The sequence below is a fragment of the Sorex araneus genome, chromosome 5 (genome assembly GCF_027595985.1).
Source record: "Sorex araneus isolate mSorAra2 chromosome 5, mSorAra2.pri, whole genome shotgun sequence".
In the NCBI taxonomy this organism is placed as follows: domain Eukaryota; kingdom Metazoa; phylum Chordata; class Mammalia; order Eulipotyphla; family Soricidae; genus Sorex; species Sorex araneus.
Window position 1 is genome coordinate 63,016,686 of NC_073306.1, and position 20,791 is coordinate 63,037,476.

The 20,791-nt window shown below is 37.0% G+C and overlaps 1 protein-coding gene across 1 annotated transcript in view; it reads left to right on the top strand.

Annotated features, from left to right (window-relative positions):
• The window catches only part of TNNI3K (TNNI3 interacting kinase), a 302,459-nt gene that overhangs the window by 157,039 nt on the left and 124,629 nt on the right, over positions 1–20,791 (top strand). The window lies entirely within an intron of this gene.

Here is a 20,791-nt window from a genome sequence, read left to right on the forward strand (position 1 = left end):
CATGTAAATATATGTATATATATGTATATATATCACCATATCACTGTATCACTATCATCCCATTGCTTATGGATTTGCTCGAGCAGGCACCAGTAACGTCTCCATTGTGAAACTTGTTCTTACTGTTTTTCGTATATCAAATACACCACGGGTATCTTGCCAGGCTTTGCCTTGTGGGTGAGATACTCTCAGTAGCTTGCTGGGCTCTCCAAGAGGGATAGAGGAATCGAACCTGGGTCAGCCACGTTTAAGGCAAATGCCCTACCCGTTGTGGTATACTCCAACCCATATATACATATATACATATATATCATATATAATTTGACCACTTTGAATTCCTGCTTCCATAACCACAGACCATCAACTATTTCTATTTGAGTTATTGCAATAGCCTGCTAAATTTTCTTCATGACTCTATTTTTCTCCTTTATCATTTAGTTGCTGGTTGCTTTTATAATGGGTTGAACTGCGGTTGTTCCCCTTTTTCTAGTGTCCACTGTAAAAGTCTTTATGATGAATCACAATGTCCTGCCTCCTCTACCCATTCAGACATCAGCTCCTACTAGACTCCTCTTTGGTCAGTCCTCGCCATCTGTCACTGAAAATTTACTAAATATTCCAACTGTACTCCTACTTCTGAACCCTGTCATTTTGCAGTCTCTTCTTTCTGGAACACTCTGCATCTGTTCACTCCTTGAATTTCTGCAAGCCTCTGCTTCAAATATCTTTTTGTCCCTCTCTTTCTGACTCAGAGAGAGGGACAGACATAGAGGGACTGTACTTATTTGTGGAGTATAAAATAACATCACATAAGACTGACACCCAAGGACAGTAGATACAAGGGCCAGGGAAAATTCCCCATAGCTGAAAGACTGCTTCATGAGCAGTAGAAGGCAGATGGAATAGAGAAGGGATCACTAAGAAAATGATGGCTGGAGGAACAAATTGGGATGGGAGATGCGTGCCAAAAGTAGATAATGGACCAAACATGATTACCTCTCAGTGTCTGTGTTGTAAGCTATAATGCCCCAAAATAGAGAGAGAGTATGGGGAATACTGTCTGCCATGGAGGTAGGGGGAGGGTGGGAAAGGGGGGGTATACCAGGGATATTGGTGTTGGGAAATGTGCACTGGTGGAGGGATTGTAAGAGGTGATCATTGTGAGATTGTAACCCAAACATGAAAGCTTGTAACTATCTCACGGTGATTCAATAAAATTAAAAAATTTTTTTAAAAATATTTTTCTTTTTGTTTTTGAGAAGGCTCCCTAAGTCACCAATTTTAAAAAGAACCACATTACTCTTTTATCTAGCTTTTTTCTGGCCTATGTATGCTGAATAAAAAGTATAGTGTATGGTAGTATTCACGTCATTACTGTATAGTTGCAGAGTACTCTGCCAGTCCTTCCACCGTTATTTCATGATTCCATTATCTCATTTTCCCTTTCCACTGCCTTTCCTCAGTTCCCAGTTCTATTGGCCATAGCCCAGGGCTTGTTTCTGCTGGGAATTGTTTAGCCCCTTTGTTTCTTTATACTTCACATATAAGCAAGATTATCTCGGATTTATCTTTTACTTTCTGATTCATTTCATTAAACATGACACCCATCAATTCCACATATGTTGTAGCAAACTACAAAATGTCAGTTTTTTCATAGTTTATTCACTTATCATTTTTGGGGCAATTGTATGATATCCATTGCTGTTTTGACTTGCACTTTCCAGATAATAAATGATAGTGAACATTTTATCAACTTGCCTTTCTTTTGTTTCTTTTAAATACACATATTACTGATAGAGAGGTAATTGGTTGCCTTTCATTCTCCATTACATATAATTCTAGTGAAAGAAACAATTATTTTATAATTTTCTTACTGCTACATCTTCAGCAACTCTAACATTGTTTAGAATAGCCTCACAATATTTTTTTAATAAATGAATTCAAAAAGAATGATTGGTTAAAATCATATTCCCCAAAATGCTACAGAAAGTCATTGCATTTCTTCTTGCAAAGTTTAAAAGGAACACCCTAAATTGGAAATATATTTTTACCCTGGTGTTGTTCAATTTCAAAGCTGTTTTTGAGTTAACAGGAAATTATGTTTGTATCTTTTCTATCTAGATTTATTTCTTATGGCTTCTCTAAGAAATCATTAATGACTTTTTTATTACACACAGCAGAAATGTATACCCTCACAGTTCTGGAGCGTATACATTAAAAGTCCAATGTATACATTGATATACATGAATATACAATATTAATGTATACATGAATATACATTAGTAGTCCAAAATCAAGGCATCATCAGTGTTTCTCTATCTGAATAGGTTGTAGAGGGCGATTCTGTTATTTTCCGCTCCTACTTCTGCTGATTCTTCATCTCATCATCCCAATCTCTGCCTCTGTCTTTATCTCACTTTCTCCCTTCAATATGTGTCCCCTCCTCTTCTTTCTCCCTTATAAACACTTGTCAGTGGATTTGATGATCATCTGTGATGATACTATCTTGAGATTATTAGCTTCATTGTTTCAGAAAATAATATTTGTCCATATAGTGTTGCTGCTTATAGAACTTACCTGGATGGCTTATATGAAGTGGGAACAAGAGATTCAAGAACCTCGAGATGAAAAATCTACTGCTTTTTTCTATCCACCTCTGCCACCTTGGAAAGCATCTGGATGTTTAAGACTGATGCATCCTCTATGAGCTCCCCCGCGCAGCATGAATGCTCACATGAATTTATTTGATGTGAGGCAGCCATCAAGCTGTGCCTGACGACCACTTGTTCTACAAGGCTTGAAAGATGGTTCCTGCCACCCAATTTCTCAGACATCTGTGGAGTCAGGTTGGAGCAAGGAATTGTTCTATACAGGAAAGGAAAATCAGTTCTAATCTTACCCAAGCCTTTTGGGTTTGTAGTCTTTCCTTCACAGAAAAGAATTTCTGGAGATGAACTGGCTGGTTGCCAATAGGGAGTTAGGAACAATTGATGGTCCTTTGATATTCATTGCATGGTGTTTGTTTTAGTGATAGAGCCACTCCATGCAGAGGGTCCAATCATATTTCTCTTCTCAGAAATCCATCCTTGCTTGGCCCTTAGAATTCTATATCTCAATGGCATTCCCAGACTCCTGAGATAGGTCTTTTGTCTCAAAGGCCTCCATGCTTTGGGGTTGGTTTGGGTTTCAAAGACAGTATTCTCCCAACATACCTTACCAGTCTCCTCCTGCTCTCCCGCCCCCACCCCATCTTCTGCCTGTAGCAAGATGATATTCAAAAGATTGGGGGATGGACATATTTTTAAAAGTTTTCAATCAATCCAATACATTATGCATGTTTCTACAAAGGATAGTCCCTTAAAAAGAAGGAGCAAATCACTGATTGTGATGTGTTGTATAAGTTGTGCATATAACTTCATGCTACCGTTAGTTTGTGTATGTTTTTTTCTTTGTTTGTTTGCTTTTGGGCCAACCTAGTGGTGCTAGGGCTTATACCTGAGTCTGTGCTTCAGGATCACTCCTGGAAGGCTCATGGGATTATAAGGGGTGTCCAGGACCAGGATGGAACATGAGTCTGCTTAGTGCAAGGCAAGTGCCCTACTCATTGTAAAATAGCCAGGCACCTGTATATGTTTTCTAATGTTGTGTAGACAAAGATGTGTATTTGGGTGGGGGTGGGAGTTGGTTCTTTTTATATTAAAAAAGTAAACTTGAGTAACAAATAATGCATACAACTTCAATATTAGGAATATATGCTAAATATATATGCTAAATTTATCATTTGTTTTCTAGTCTATGTAAAATAAATAAACTTCAAATAAATATTTCCCAGATGTTTTCTATGTCTAAATGCATGCATATAAGAGATGGTATTTTGAAAATCAACATTTTAGATTTGACACTATCCATCCTATGCATCTAATTGCTCAAACAAAGGGTGAAAAATAACAATAAAGGTTTCTAGTAAGACTGCCAGAGGCAGGTGCTGGTATTTGCTTCCATGAAGTGTCTTCTTGAGTTTCACTTCGCCTTTGAGAAAAAGAAGAGCTTAAGAAATACTTCAAAAAGGTTTTTGGGCAGCTATGTTTTGCCAAGCTCTTGTAACTTGCCCAAAGCTTTCAAAATTATCAAATAGCAGCATATGTCTTCTACACTATTACTGATCAGAAAAGCACACTGGAAATAGCACTGCAATATTCAAAATTCTTTATCATATCATAAAGAAACTGCAATCAAGCTGCAATACCACCCCCTCAAAATATAACAAGACAATGTTGGAATTAAGATATAATGTTCCACAGATGCATAATTTGTAACAATCACTGCAATAAGTATCAGAAGAACATTATCTTATGGTAGTTCTTTCAAGTTGGAAATGTGACTTTTGCCAATCTTTGAAAGTACTTGTTTGGCTTTAAATTTATATGCCATGTTGTAGTTTTATTTCTTTTTTGCCACATCCAGCTGTGTTGAGGACTTACTTCTAACTGTGCTCAGAGATCACTCCTGGAGAAGTTCGGAGGATATTTGAGGTACCATGATCAAACCCTGGTCAGCTGCATACAAATGCAAAAACTTTACCCCCTGTATCATCTCTCCAGACCTATATGCCACTTTAAATGGAATGAAGGGCATTTTACTGCTTATAATTTTGTTTTCTTTTTAATTTCTTCATTTATTTGAAGCAAGATAGTTTTATTGAGACTTATTTAGAAACATGTGAGGAGAGAGAGAGAAGTATGTGTTTAAGAGAGTACATAGACTTTTCCAGAGTGGAAATAATCAGGCAAAGAAACACAGAGACACACAAGTAAGATATGTGTTCAAGGGACAACACAGGCTTGAAGAACAAGCCTAAATAAAAATTGGACTAAGAACAAAATTCAAGATATGGAATTAAATTTAGAATTCACCAGCCAAATTGAATTTTGTTTTTTTATCTCTCAGAATTTTAGGGTTTATTAAAAGATCTTTTCTTACCTTTAACTTATTTTGCCTCTATCCTTAATCTTCATTTTTCTAGTAGCTTTCAGATAAGAGGGACATTTTGAGATTGTCTTTAGTTGCCAAGAAATTAAGGCTCTTTTTCATTCTTGAAAATCTCCACAACACGGCCAGCATATATATTATTAACCAAATATCAACTGTATCACTGTCTGTAGCACTATCATCTCGTTGTTCATCGATTTGCTCAAGTGGGCACCAATAACATGTCCATTGTGAGACTTGTTATTCTTTTTGGCATATCAAATACGCCACGGGTAGCTTTTAGTGTGTAAAATCCCCCAAACTCTTCCAAGTTACCATACTAGAGAATCAAATATACCAAAAGTATGCTTTGTGCTTTCAAGGTGCTTATAGCTGAATAGAAGATTCCGGAGTACTCATAAGTGATGACTAAGTTTTCATGTGTACTAATCAAGTTATCAAAGTTTTATATAACTTTGATTTATAACCAACAAGATGGCTCCTAGAGTTGAGAATCTCAGGTAGTGTATTCAGAGGTAAATAGTTGGAGTAATTAGAAAAAATTTATTGTTTGTCAGAGCTGGCCTAGTCTGCCTTGTGTATTTTTTTTTAAATGTACTATTCTTTCTACTATATTCTATTGTGAAATAAATATGAATGGGAGAGGCATCACAAGGAGAAAGATTTGGTTGCACTGTTAATAACAGAAAGGATGATCTCACATGAAAACTGTAATTAAGACAGTAAAAAGTAAACAGTGAACAGTAACGAGTAAAGATAAAATTTATGTCAATAGAGGTAGGCAGCAGGTGAGGCTTTTCAGACCCATTGTGCAAAATACTGCCATAAGTGCTCATATGCTAATGATCTCCTGGTCACCAAACTTTGTAATAATCACTCTTGTAAAATCTGTATTTCCAGGGGCTGGAGCGATAGCACAGTGGGTAGGGCATTTGCCTTGCATGTGGCCAACCCGAGTTTGATTTCCAGCATCCCATATGGTCCCCCGAGCAATGCTAGGAGTAATTCCTAAGTGCATGATCCAGGAGTAATCCCCTGTGCTTCATCAGGTGTGATCCAGAAGAAAAAAAAATTGTATTTCCAGTTGAGCAAAATCTGAAAATACAAGTATAATACGCATGTCAAAGAAAAAACAAGAACTCTGGATTGCTTTATTTTTTACAAAATTAGTTAGGTAGCATGACTGTAATCATGTTAAATTATATGGTTTTGCTGTACAAATTACTGTGTCCCACCATCACAGAAGCACCTCCACACTATCCCTAGGTCAGCTCCAGCCTAATCTAATTTCATGGTCCTTCCCACTCTAGTTGTTAATGGTTCGGTAATCTAATGTCAAGAGGAGTTTGCCATTATTCAAAATTGTGTATTCCCTTGGTTTGTATATCTGTATTTCACAAATGATTGAGATCATGCTGAATTAATTCTTTTCCCTTTGATTTATTTCACTTAGCATGATATCCCCCAGTCTATCCACATTGCAGCATACTGCATTATTTCATCTTTTCTTAGAGTTGTATAGTGTGCATATATACCAAAACATCTTTATCCATTTATTATCCATTGGATATTTGGGTTTATTTCCAGGTCCTGGCTATTTAACTGAGTGCTGCAATGAACATACATGTCCTTATAACTTTATGATCAATGTTTTTGTGTTTATAGGGAAAATACATGACAAGAAGTGGAACTACTAAATCATTTACAAATCCTATTTTTACTTTTTCAGAAATATCCTTTTTGTTTTCCATAGAGACTAAATCAGACCACATTCCCATGAACAATGAATGTAGGTTCCTTTTGTCACATTCCTGTGCTGAAACTGGTTGTCTCCTGTCTTTATTGTATATGTCATTCTCATTTTGTCTGAGATGGTATCTTATTGTTGTTTTTATTTGTCAATCCCTGATAATAACTTGACCAAAGGAGTTGTGTACACCAAGGCGAACAAGGAAGTGTCTTAAACAAATGGTGCTGAGAAAATAAGATAGTCCCATGCATTTAGCTGAAATTAGATTTGTGTCTCATACCATATACCCACCCAAAGTCGATTAAATATCTGAAAATTAAACCAGAATTCATAAAATACATTCAGGAAAACAAGATGCAACTCTACAGAGAATGAACCCTAGTGGAGTCTTTAGTGTTTTGACTTTAGCTGCAAAGGTAGAAAAAAACAGCAAGGAACGAATGAAACTACAACAAATTTTCAAAGGACTTGCATGATGAAATAAAAGGCTTGGGCTAAAATAAAAAGGAAGCTCACTAAATAGGAGAAAATAGTTGCATGCAGTATTAGACAGATAAAGAGATGATATCCAAGATATATAAAAAGCTTAAAAAATTCAACAATTCCCCCAAAGTCTAATAATTCCATTAAAAAAATGGTGATAGGAGATGAACAGATACGTCCATGAAGATGGTCATTAGGCTTATATTTTTTTAATTTGTTCAGTACAATCCTTGCTTCTTAAGAACCTACTCCTCATGATAAATATTATCTTTAATTTAGAATTATATTCATCCTTTTGGGATATGTAATTATTTATTATCTTGAGACATTGTTACTACACCTTCCAAAATACCTTCCAGTGATCCCTGCCTAAAGAATTTTGTTATTTCACTCACTGTTTAAGATTGTTTCCATCTACATTTACATGTATAAAATGAAGGTACATTTTTTAGTCATTCTGCTAGATATATATTGTTTTCTTATTTTAGTTATAATCTTTGATTTATTTTGTGGAAAGTCAACTAATTGATTCTCTGATGCTGGTATCTCATTTTCTTTTTATTGCTTTATTAAGAAAACACTGTGTCAGAGTTTGGCGAAATGCATTTCTTTGTGAATTTCTTTCACGAGTACTATTTCATTAAAATTACTCACAGAAATAAAGAACAAAAAAAATTGAAGTTCAGTAAATTAACTTCTTTCCCCAAGTCACCACTGTTAGCTAAACAGCAGAGCTGATATTTGAACCCAAATTGTCCTATTCTCTTGAATGAATTGCTTACTCATCCTGCAGTCCACAAGAGCTCTCCAGCCTTTAAGTGGCTGAGTTTGGAAACTCTCTGAGTTATATCCGAAATCTAGAAACGCAAATTGATGTTTGCATTTTTTTTCTCTTTTTCCTCTTTTCTAAATTTTATTATGTTAAATCACCAGCATTTACAACATTATTTACAGTTGGGTTTTAGACATACAATGTTCCATCACTGGTCTTACCACCAGTTTCAACTTCCCTTCACCAGTGTTCCCAGATTACCTTTTCCACCTCACCCCAGTCTCACCCCCACGCCCAGTCTGCCACCTTGACAGGCAACTTTTTTATTTGGTTATTAAAGTTTGGGCCTCAGGGTTTCAGCATTGTTGACTCTGTGGTTTGGATATTTAGGTTTATCGCTTCCACACGTCACCAATGTACCTTGATCCTTTTCCCCTGTTGCTTCTCTTCTGCCCCCCTCCCCACTTGTTGTCTTTTTTCTTCTCCCTATACTTTGGGATCAAGGGTGACCTAGGCATCCCCCATTTAAAGCATTTCATTGTCTCATCCAATTATTCTAAATACCACAGACAAATAATATCATCCTGTCTTTATCATTCTTCTGGTTTAGTTTATTATCTTCTAGTTCCATCCATGTTGCAGCAAATTGAATGCATTTCTTTGCTTGAGAACGTTGGTAATCATTATAAAACTTCTGTTTTCATGGATCTAGAGTTAATTAGTTAATTATCGCACTGCAGAGCCTGGCAAGCTACCTGTGGCATACTTGATATACCAAAAACAGTAACAATGATGGCCCTCATTCTCCTGATCCTGAAAGAGGCCCCAATATGCCATTGGGCTACACTAGCACAAGACAGGGACAAATGGAGATGTTACTGGTGCCCGCTCAAGCAAATCGATGAACAACAGGATGACAATGATACAGTGATACAGAGTTAATTAGAAGTTCTGTACAAAATTAAAGACAAAAAATATGAAGACCTACTAAATTTCTTAGAAATGTACTTAGTGTAGACTATAAAGTATCTACAGTGCAATGGATAGCCTGTGGATATCACTAGAATACTGTCACTTTTAAGGTACTTGAAATGTCCAGGTAACTGCTAGCAAAGGACTAAAAACACTGGTTATCTCTGGTTTTATTTCAGCTATGACTCATAAGTACTCAGCTCACATAAAGTCAACATCATGAAATATGCATGTTGTTGAACTATTTAGTCACAGATCACATTTTCTCTTAACACAATCTCATTAGATTTTCAGAACACTCTCAAGGCAATTCATCTTTTCTAGCTTAAACTTCTTCGTTCTTCCTTCAGATCCCACAGGTAAACTATCCTCTACCACCACCCCTCCCCCCACGCCATCACAAGCACATCAATTCCACTACATGTCACTTCTTCATTGTTTTACACTTCCCTCTCTGAGATTCTACATTTTTTTTCAGTACCATTTTAAGCTACATTGTTACATTAATTTTAATTATGCAGACTTTACTATTATGATACTCATTCTTCTTGTTTCCTTTAAAAACAATCTTCATATCAAAGATTATCAAATTATTGAAAGAGGTATGGAATTAAGTATGTACTTTCTAATTTAATATTTCTCATACCATCTAGTGCATCCCTATCAGAGTATGTATGAAGAAAAATTATTGAAATTTTAAGTCAAATAGATGTGGACTCTGATCATTATTCTGACACTTTTATTTAATGTGTGGCCAAAAGAAAATATTTTAAGCTTCTTGGCTGATTCCTCAACTGGAAGGTAAAGTATAGATACCACCATAGAAAGCTGCTGTGGAAATGAAATAATCAGAAGAATTTGAAGTCCCTAGCTGTGTTAGCTGTGAAAGGAAGTTATTAATAGTTCTGATGTTTGTTTTCTTCACATTTAAAATGGTCAATTAATTATATCTACTTCATTAGAGTTTGCAACAAATCAATTAATACAAATTGCCTAGAACTATGCCTGGTGAAGTGATATATGTTTTATTTTTGCTGTTGTGCTACCTAGATCTAAAAACCATGTATAGCACTAGAATGGTATCTCTTTACTACAAATAGGATATTAATCTACGTATTCTTAGATTATTTACTTGTCATAAGGTGACACATTAATACTTTTAGGTTGAATAATAAATGTGCAGTCTAACAAAACTTCTGTGAATCATATTAGAAAATTAGAATTGATAGAATTTTGTGAGTGCTTTAAAGATTAGAGAGGAGCAAAGAATGGACCCCTAATTTTTATGTGAACAGCTCCAATTTTGATGAAGTATCCTCATAAGAAAAGAAGAAGAGTAGGTTTTAATCAAGATGATAGAAAACTCAGGAGATTATATGAAAATTTGACTAATGATGCCCTGGGACTTAGCAACACAAAAGTCAGTGAATGAAAGAAAAGTTTTTGGAGTGGTAGAGGGGAAAGTGGGACTTGTGAATGAAGGGGAGAATGGTCAATAAAGAAGTAGAAGCAGTAAGTGTAAGAAAGCCCTTAAGGAAATTGTGGTTTTTTTTTTGTCTGTTTGTTTGTTTGTTTGTTTTTTGTGCTTTTTGGGGTCACACCCGGAGATGCTCAGGGGTTACTCCTGGCTTGTGCACTCAGGAATAACTCCTGGCGGTGCCCAGGGGATCATATGGGATGCTGGGGATCGAACCCTGGTTGGCCACGTGCAAGGTGAACTTCCTACCCGCTATGCTATCACTCCAGTCCCCAGGAAATTGTGGTTTAGATATACTATGCAACTGTAAGAAAACGTGAAATCGTGTAGCTTGCAGTCACATGGATGGAGTTGGAGAACATCATGTTAAGCAGAATAAATGAAAAGGAGAAGAAAAAATTTGGAATGATCTCACTCATCTGTGTGCTATCACTGTATCACCGTCATCCCACTGCTCATCGATTTGCTTGAGCAGTCGCCAGTAACATCTCCATTGTGAGACTGAGAGATAAAATAAGGGAATGGTTCATATCAAACAATGACAAACTATTGGCCTTGGATTACCAAACTAATTATTTAGCAGTGGTTGGAGTGGAGGGATAGGCATACTAGAGCTCACATAGGGCAGTAGTAGAGGGACATGGGCACTTTGGTGATAGTAAAATGCAATAACTTTTGATACTAATACTATAAACTTTAACACTATTGTAGCATGTTACCAAAATTCTAAGAATAAAAAATTAAAGAGAAGACAATTATTCCATATACTCATAGTAAGCACCCCAAAAACTACCATATCTGAGCACCACTGTATAATTGGCCAGATCCCACAATTTTGAGTGAAGTACCACCAGTCTGAGTCTCACTGAAAATAGCCCAGGGACCCCCAAATTCCACTGGGGATAACTCCTGTAAGATAACAAAATAATATAAAAAGATATAGATTATTATTCAGGCAGTCACAGTTCCGAGTGTGTATATTATTTCTGGATAGGAAAGACTGATGTTGAGAAAAATGAAGTCATGAAATTTGCTTATAAATAGATGGACATCGAGTGTATTGTGCTGAGTGAAATGAGCCAAGAGGGGAGACAGACATAGAATGATTGCAATCATCGCGGGATATAAAAAGTAATGTAATATGAGACTGATACTCATGACAGTAGAAACAATGGCCAGGAGGACTTGTACATGGATGTAAACCTGCCACAAGTGGAGGGGCAATGGGAGGATAGTTAGGATAGAGAAGGGACGACTATGACAATAATAGTTGGAGATGATCATTCTGGACAAGAACTGAATGCTGGAAACCTGCCATTATGCCCAGAAGGTGGAGGGGTGGAGGGGGACACAGGGGAATAAGACTGTGAGCAAGAGAGGAAGAGGGAGAGCAAGCGAGTGAGCAAGCAAGAAGAGAGAGTGAGAGAGAGGAGAGAGAGAAGCCTGCTATTATAGGCATTCTGTCTTAGCATTAGTGTAGGTTTGAATATTTAGGTTAGACCTAAGGAAGCTGTAAAAAACTAAAGCACACCGACGGGCGTGTGCACTCTCGGGCTCTCCGAGTGGCTGTCTCACCGCCCGTGTTCGGTGCTCTGGAACCGCTGTGTATGGGCTGGATCGGGACAGCCGTTGGCCAAGAACAGGCGAAGGAAGAACGAGGACCAAGCTGGTTGCTGATTAGTTGCCGTTTATTCAAACTTCCATCTTTCTCATCTGCCGCACTCCCAGCTCCGGCCTTTCTCTGGATCAATTGCAGCCTCCCTCGCTTCTGGTCTCTCCTCCTCCTTGTCTCTCCCACCTTGCCCTCTAGGCTATACCCAGCCAAGTAGCAAAATCAACATAAGAAAGCCCTTCCTGAGGGCAGGGCATTCCAAAGCCCTTCCTGACTCTTAAGGTTTTTTTTTCCTTTCCTTAGTCCAAACACTTATTAACATCTTAATACTAGTTATTTTTGTATGGACATAGCAAGAGATACACTGAGGCTTGCAAGGCAGCTCTCCTGGCAACATCTTGCCACAGACTCAGACCACAGAACTCAGGCCAGATTAATCATTCCTCACTCTAGCAGGGTCCAAATCTAGTTATCACTGTTTGGATCATGACAACATTTGTCCATGATCAAGCTCTTAACTTACAGTTAAGCATTAGTCACCTTGGCCAGGCCCATCTCGATGCCAGGGTAGCACACAACTCACCGCTTGCCCTGGGTCTGTCTCGTCCCTCGTCGGGACCCTGCTTTTGGGGGTGCTAGGAAGTAAGGGCAGTTGAGGCTTAGGTCGAGAGAGCAGATGCCCAGGAGGAAAATATGTAGAGTCAAATGACTCTCAGGTTAGAAAAGCATAGCATTTGCTAAGTCTTCCGATGTCCATACAAAAAGGACATTGCTCTGAATAAACTATGCAAAGGACTCAAGGAGAAGAGAAAAACAGTATCTGCAAGTAAACAGAACACTAAGAAAGAAGTTACAAATAAACACAGAGGAGTGGGAGCACTGTAACGGGAGTAACCCAATAAACCTAAACTACCTGAGGCTATTGTATCCTACAAGAAGCAAGATCTGATTTCTTCTGGAAACATGGATAGAACTTATATTGTCAGGAAGGACATGGGGTGGGTATGTGAATAGAGCTTTAGGCCAAGGGTCTTGTCTCATGCCTGGCAGTGACTAAGAGTGAAGAATGTTTATTCAGCTCATTTTTTTTTTATCTTTACTAGAAAAGTGGGTTTGTTCTAAAGCTTTCTCTGTGCTGTGAGCAATCTCCATAAACATGATAGAAACAAGTGAAATATTAGCTAAATATTTGTTGGGTAAATGTTGATTATATAATAAGCTGATGGATAAAAATTTTCCTGAAATAAGGCTTTAAAAAAACAGGAAAATTATGTTTCCAAGATTTAAGTCTCCAAACATTGATTTTGAGTTGCAAATTTACATATTTACAAAAATATAAATAATTTGTTCTGAATATAACTACAAAATTGAATTCTACAAACTTTAGAAATGATTCCCCAACATAACATCCTATAAAATTCCCTCATAATTTTCATTATTTTTTACCCTTTATTTCTAGTATCAAGAAGTAATTTTAATTCAATGAGAGTTTAATGATCACCATTACTTCCTCTGGCTCATGGATCTTGTTCCTGTGGAGTTTATAATCTTATTGGGAATGAATGCTGTGAAAGCATGTAGAAGGAGGAATTACTGGAAATGATATTGAAAATGGGAGATATTTATTTAGAAGAAAAGTTGAGAGTAAACTCAAACTAAGAGGGGACAGGAAGAAAAGGAAGGAGACAGGGGGACAGAGCCAGGGGATATTGTGGTGGCAGTCACACAGCATTGACAAAGGGTTATAACTGAAATAGCCCTAAACCGTCATGGTTGATAACTTACATTTCTGTGACTAATACTTCTATCCCAAGGGGATAGACTATCTAGACTCTTGGGAAAAAAAAAAAAAAACCTCATAGTTCCTCTTCTCAGCAACTGAAGGGATGCTGAATGGTTCAGCAGGTTCTTAAAAAATAGACCAGTTTGTTTCTTTTGAATTTTTTAAGTGTCCTTGATGGAAAGCATGTGAAAATAAAGGCATTTTTAACCCAGCCTTTTACAGAAACATGGGCATTTAGTTTTCCTGTGTTCACTAGGTATAAAGATATTCAAGTAAAAGCCTTAACTTTAAATAGGTCCAGTAAGTAAGCATACCTCTCCTTCTTTACCTCTAAACCCCTGATTCCCAAAAGGCTGTAAGCAAATTCTCCCAAAGAAATCCTTTTTAAATATGCATTTGTGGATCGATCTAAGGTTAGCAGAGGCAATCCTTAGAGGACAAGATCTACAGAAGCAAAACCTGTTTGTCAGGGTAAAGTCACCGACCTGCTCTCCTAGAATTGCCCAAGTTCCAGACAGCTTTACTTAATATAGAAAAACTTTCTTGTTGATATAGCCTAACTGTCTTCTCAGATTTTATTTTCAGGCTCAGTTCTCCTCTGCTCAACAATTCTACAACGATTTCAGGTCCTCTAACTGGAAACTTGGTGCAAATATTACCAGTATTGGCTGCCAGACTGAACTCACAAGACGTTTTTGCTTATTTTTTGCTTACTTTTAACATATTTCTTTTCCTATTTCTTTCTCTAGCCCTTTTTTGTCACCATTGTCTAGGATTCAGAAATAAATCCTAGGACTCATCATGGACCATCGATATCTGAATGAACGTTAGGTGCACATTTCAAAGGAGTTAGTATTACATCAAACTACATGCTTTGTGGGAGGAAATTTCCCTTTACTTTCTCCCTATAATTTCCATAGATAGAATTTACAATATCAGAGTAAAAATGTTTCTGTTCAACCATGGTCCCATGCATTAGAAAAATATTAAAACCTATTAAAAATGTTAGTAATGTTTTTCAATATACTGCTTCCATTTTTAATTATAAATTACAATCGCTGTATCACTGTAGCACTGTCATCTCATTGCTCATCGATTTGCTCGAGCGGGCACCAGTAATGTCTCCATTGTGAGACTTGTTGTTACTGTTACAGTAAGTTAAAATAAAATGACGTAGATGAGCCAGAGTGATAGATAGTGAGTAGAGTGTTTGCTTTGCACACAGCTTTGTTCAACTACTTTGGTAACTACTCTCTGCCAGGAGTAGTTCCTGAGTGTGGAACTGGGAGTAATCCCTGAATATCACCAAGCGTGGCCAAAAGACTAAAAGGAAAAAGAATGACATAGTAAATGTATATCTATTGTGTCCTGCATTATTTCATTGGCAAGTTACATACAAAAGTATCCCATTTTTCAGTTTGAATACCTAGGATTACTAGTATGATTAAGAAGAAGCAACAATATAGCCATAAATATAAATGGATGTTATATTTGCTTGTTTATTCTAAAGCATTAACCTGTTAGAACCTCCAATAAATAGCATGTGCCTGTGTGGTTATATTTATTCTGTAATTATCCCTCTTCAACTTGCATTTCATGGTGCTGAGCAAATAGTAAGTGGAGAGTGTGGAATTTTTTTTCACATTACCCTCAATAAATGGGTTTAACTACAATACAAATCTTATAATCCACCACTTCAATCCCACTGGCAATGGGACAAATCCAGTAGCTTTAAAGGTAAGCCTTCAAATATACTTCTACTGACAGATTGAAGTTTGTTTTAGGGAAAGCCAAGGTTCTGCAATCCTTTGCATTTATTGAAGTTTTCAGTTTCCATGGTTTCCAAGAGTTCTCGGAAATTAGGCTTTCAGTGGTTAGAAGTTCATGATATAGGGCTCTGATAAATTCCTTCTCCCTTACCCAGATTATGTTCAAAATCTGTATATTGTTGTTCCTAGATGAATATAGGGGGCTATTTCACTTGCCTTCATTTTCTAAAGAATCAAAGGTTGATACAAGGCATCTCAGGTCTGTGTCTTTGAATCCAAATTGTAACAGCTTCCTGTAAGCATTGAAAGATAAAATTACATTTTTTATTTTTATTGGACTACCTTCAAAGGATTAATAGGAAAACATATGTTTGTGCTTTTCTGGCTTTGGATATCCTGGTAAATGTGATATAAAAAAATAGTTATAGGGTCATAAAGATACTTGCTTTGGCCAATCCCAGTTTTATCTCTTGAACCTTATATGATTCTCTGAGCACCGTAAGAGGTCACTTCTAATCACAGAGCCAGGGATAACTCTTGAGCACTGCCAGGTATGTGTTGCCTTCTCCAATTAAAAACAGAATTAGAGTCAGGCTACTTTTGTAACAGAAGAAGAACAAGAACAATAAAATCTGGTTTCAGTAAGTGTCTTGAAATGGTTGCTATTGACATCCAAAAACAGTGTCACAGATTCTAAGAATCTATTCCCCATTTCATTGGAAGAGGTGGATGCTTGAGCACAAGAGAGGCAGGTGAGAAGAGAATTTACACTCTATTTTATGCTTGAAACAAATTAGAAGCAGTTGAGAACCTGAGGTCACATGCTTAATAAACTATAAGAGAGGATTTTCAAGTGGGGCTGGAGAGGACAATGTCATTGGTGTTCCCCCAAGGAGAGGAAGAGAACAGGGAAAGAGTTCTAGAGCATCACTAGGGCCACCAGCAAAATGTGGCAGCAGGCACATCCGGGAACCCTCAACATCAGGTCAAGCAGATGTGTTTGTAAACTGATGACTTTCCCAGTGTGATGGGATTGAAAATGAAGCCTAATTGCTTCCAGTGATTTAACCCATGGAATGCTTCCAGGCATGCCTGCAGCCATGTATCTTTAATCATGTAAATGAATCACCTTCAGGTTTATATCAGAAAACAGTGACTTATAGGAAGCCTAGGAAACATTGCTGTTGTATTAGTAGATTTACGCTTCTGGGGATGTCATCTCTTCAAATAAGGACTCTGAAAAGTTGGTCATGATATCCTTATACCATGTATAAGAGTACAAACTGATGCAGGAAATTATATAGCTCTGCAAAACAGAAAAAAAATTAGTATTTATGAATTTTTAAAAGACTTAAAAATATCTTAGTGGTGGCAGAGCAAGAGAAGCAAGTCACCTTGATCCTTCTAAGGCAACCATGAACTTCAGGCCAGCTCTGAAAGAAAGTCAGAATTTGTAAATGGTCTAATAATCAGGCCAGTCTGATTAATAGTGACAATTAGTATTGGACTATCGTGCATAACCAACTGATTATGAATCATTTGAGCACTCTAGGTAAATTTTCAATACAGGCAATTAAAATAAAAAGACTCATGATGCTTACATAATGACTTCATTAAATTAATTCACTTCTGAGGCTGGAGAAAATTTTCTTTTGTCACAAGGAACCAGTCAAATTTAACTTCTATTCACTTTTGTTTAAGAGAAAACATTTAAAAGAAACACACACACACATGAACACATGCACACACCATCGAAAACACTTATTCTCTTCTGAAATTGAACTGTGCTAATGTTCTGAAGAGAGAATTGAAGGTCGAAACATGGATTGTATTCGCTTCACTTATTTGGATGAAGTAAATATTGCCCTCAGTTATATTTTGTATTCTGCTAAGTGCATGCATTGTTAACGTTAAAAGAACTTTATTGCGGAGTGATCTGTAAGAGAAGGGCACCTCAAATAGATAAATACTCTGTTCTTTTACAAAAACAGTTGACCCAAATCATTTGCTTCATGATAAAAGACAAAGCTAGAGCCAAGTCCAAATACTACAGTATCAATTTAAATCAGGGAAACAAAGATTCCTTCAGTTGAAATGCAGTCATTCAATCAAAACAAGATCATTTTGTAGATTAGATTACTGGAATAGAAGGAGTAGAGATTCTTTAATGCTAAGAATGAGTTGAAGTACAGTTAGTTCTCATTTTGGCTTTTGATTCAGGAAGTCATTTTGCTTCTAAGACTCATTACTTTATACCTAACAAGTACATAACTTTATAGTTTATAAAATATGTTTATGCACAAACATGTAAATTAGATTTAGTGGGCATTAATTATAACCAATATCTATTTAGCCATTCATAATTTACATAATATCCCATTGTATTATCTCCTTTAATTTCCTCTAGCAAAAGATGGGAAGATTCAAAAATTCAAAACATTATAATTTATTCAAATCAAAAGCTAATAACAGTGAAACCCAAGTACTCTTTTTTTTAACCATAGTATATTGGGGCTGGAGAGAGTGCAGTGGGTAGGGCGTCTTGCACGAGGTCGACCCAGTTTTGATTCCTCTGCCCCTCTCGGAGAGCCCAGCAAGCTACTGAGAGTATCCTGCCTGCATGGTAGAGCCTGGCAAACTACCCGTGGCGTATTTGGTATCCCAAAAATAGTAACAAGTCTCACCATGCAGACGTTACTGGTGCCCAATTGAGCAAATCAATGAGCAACAGGGTGATAGTGACAGTGACAATCATAGTACATCATGTACTGTTTCTGTTCTCTTTCCTTGTCTCAGTTCTGTTTTGATTCTGGAAATGTAACTGACCAGGGAAGATGAGTACTAATGATAGACACAGTAGAAAAAAATAAAACCTCAGATTCTGATTCTTGACATGTGTAACTAGGTTCTTGTCATGTATACTACCAACTGTCCTATTTTGTAAAACCAATACTTCTAGTTTGTTGATATGTTTCAGACTGATATCCACTGCATTATTTTATATATTTTTCACAGTGAAAACCATGGTAAGTTTTGGTTCTTGTGTGACAATGTTCCTTTAATTAACACTTCATTCCCAGTCAGGCAGTAGTCTTTGAAGGCACGTAGTGCAGTTCCTAGTATAGAACCTGCCCTTAACAGCAGGAAAAAAAAAACCTTTGCAATTTCCTACAATGATAAGCACCATTTTAACATATGATCTTTCATCTCTAATGCAGGATGGCTAAGGTGGCAAGAAAGCTCTTGTTGCTTCTGATACCACAAGGTGGACTCTGCCACTAAGCAACTTGCTCCTGAACTTATTTGACATGACAAAATTACAAGCTAACAAATAACATGGACTTTTGGAGTTACTCATTTAAATGAAATCAAAATGTTAGATCCCGAAATTCTCAAAATTACTATAATAATTAAAGGTTTTATGACCTCCATACATTTAATGTCCTTTAATGGTTTTACCAAATCCACTGGTCTCTGGAAAGCATTTCTCAGTGGCACCTACCTGTGAAACTGTTTCTCGAGATTTTAGAAGACCAGGATATCTGTGTGTGCTTGGGCATTATTTACATGTTATTTATACATGGAATGGTATCTATTCACCACTTTTCTCTTTCCTTTCAATGAGTTTTGCTAGTTTTTAGTTTTATTTTTTAGAACACACCCAATGGTGCTCAGGGCTTACTCCTTGTTCTGTGCTTAAAGATTATTCCTGGAGGACTTGGGGGACCGTATGGGATGCTGTGGATTGAATTTGGGTCAATTGCATGCAAGGCTGGCACCCTACCTGCTGTACTAGCACTCTGTCACAATGGGCTTCTGGTATCCTGTCAGTTATCTCTCTCCACCACTGATAGAACTGGGGTAAAAAGATTAGCTCAGCCAGTTACTGATGAGTTTTCTTCTGTAGCACTGTAGTCCCGTTGTTCATCGATTTGCTATAGTAGGCACCAGTAATGTCTCCATTGTGAGACTTGTTACTATTTTTGGCATATCAAATACGCTGCGGGGAGCTTGTCAAGCTCTGCTGCGTGGGCGGGATACTCTCAGTAGCTTGCAGGGCTCTCTGAGAGGGAAGAAGAAATCAAACCTGGGTCAGCCGCATGCAAGGCAAACACCCTACTGCTGTGCTAAGAACAACAAATCAAACTTAAGGGTCTGACCTATTAAACCTTCCACCAATTGTCATCATGTACCTATCTAAGCAGCTTGGTAAATTATGGCATCTAAATCAGATTTTTTAAATATAACAATAGGAAGAAGCTATTATAACAAAAAAAGCAAGCAAGCAAGAAGGATTTTATCTGCACCACACATGCAAAAAGATTAAGGTGTAAGGGTAGTACATAAGTTACCTCCTTATGTAGTTCAAGTCAACACTAGAAAATATTTATGTAAATGACTTATTTTATACTGAATTTATCGATGACCCCATGTAACAGTATTTTTCTTCTTTTGATACTCAATAAACAATTAAAGATAGACCATATAAATATAGTATAGCCTATGAGCACTTGAAATCTATGGGGGAATATGCTAATTAAAATAAATGATTTATAAGTAAAATGTGTAATGAGCATATAAAAGGTCATTCCATAAGAAATACTCTAATACATGAATGCATAAGATGTCCCATAATACTACTCACAAAGGTGAAAGGAATGTTCTTTTTTTGAACTGTCTCAACCTTAATTTATTTTTTTACAAAGAATTAAATTTTTAAGTTAGTTTTAGTTCCTGACTTCAGGAGCCAGAGAGATATTACAGTGGATATTTGTTTCCATTGCACATGGCTGACCTGGATTTGATTCCCAGCAACCTATATGATCCTGAGACTGCCAAGAGTGAGTGATTCCTTGATAACAGAACTAGGAGTAAACCTTTAGCACTACTAGGTGTGGCCCAAGAACAAAAACAAACCCAAACCCCAAAACAAAAGGAAGTGAGGGAGGGAGAGAGGGAGAAAGTGGAAGAGGGAAAGAGAGAGAAAAAGAGAGAAAGAGGGAGAGGAGAGAGAGAAAAGGGTGGGGGGAGATTCATTGACTTTTGCGCCTTTTCCTCTCCCAAAACTTTAAGTCATATAAGCTACCATCTTTTCATGGGCCTTAAAACCACTCCTGTAATCTGGCACTGTAACACTGCTGCCATGTTGTTCATCTATTTGCTCAAGTGGGCACCAGTAGCATC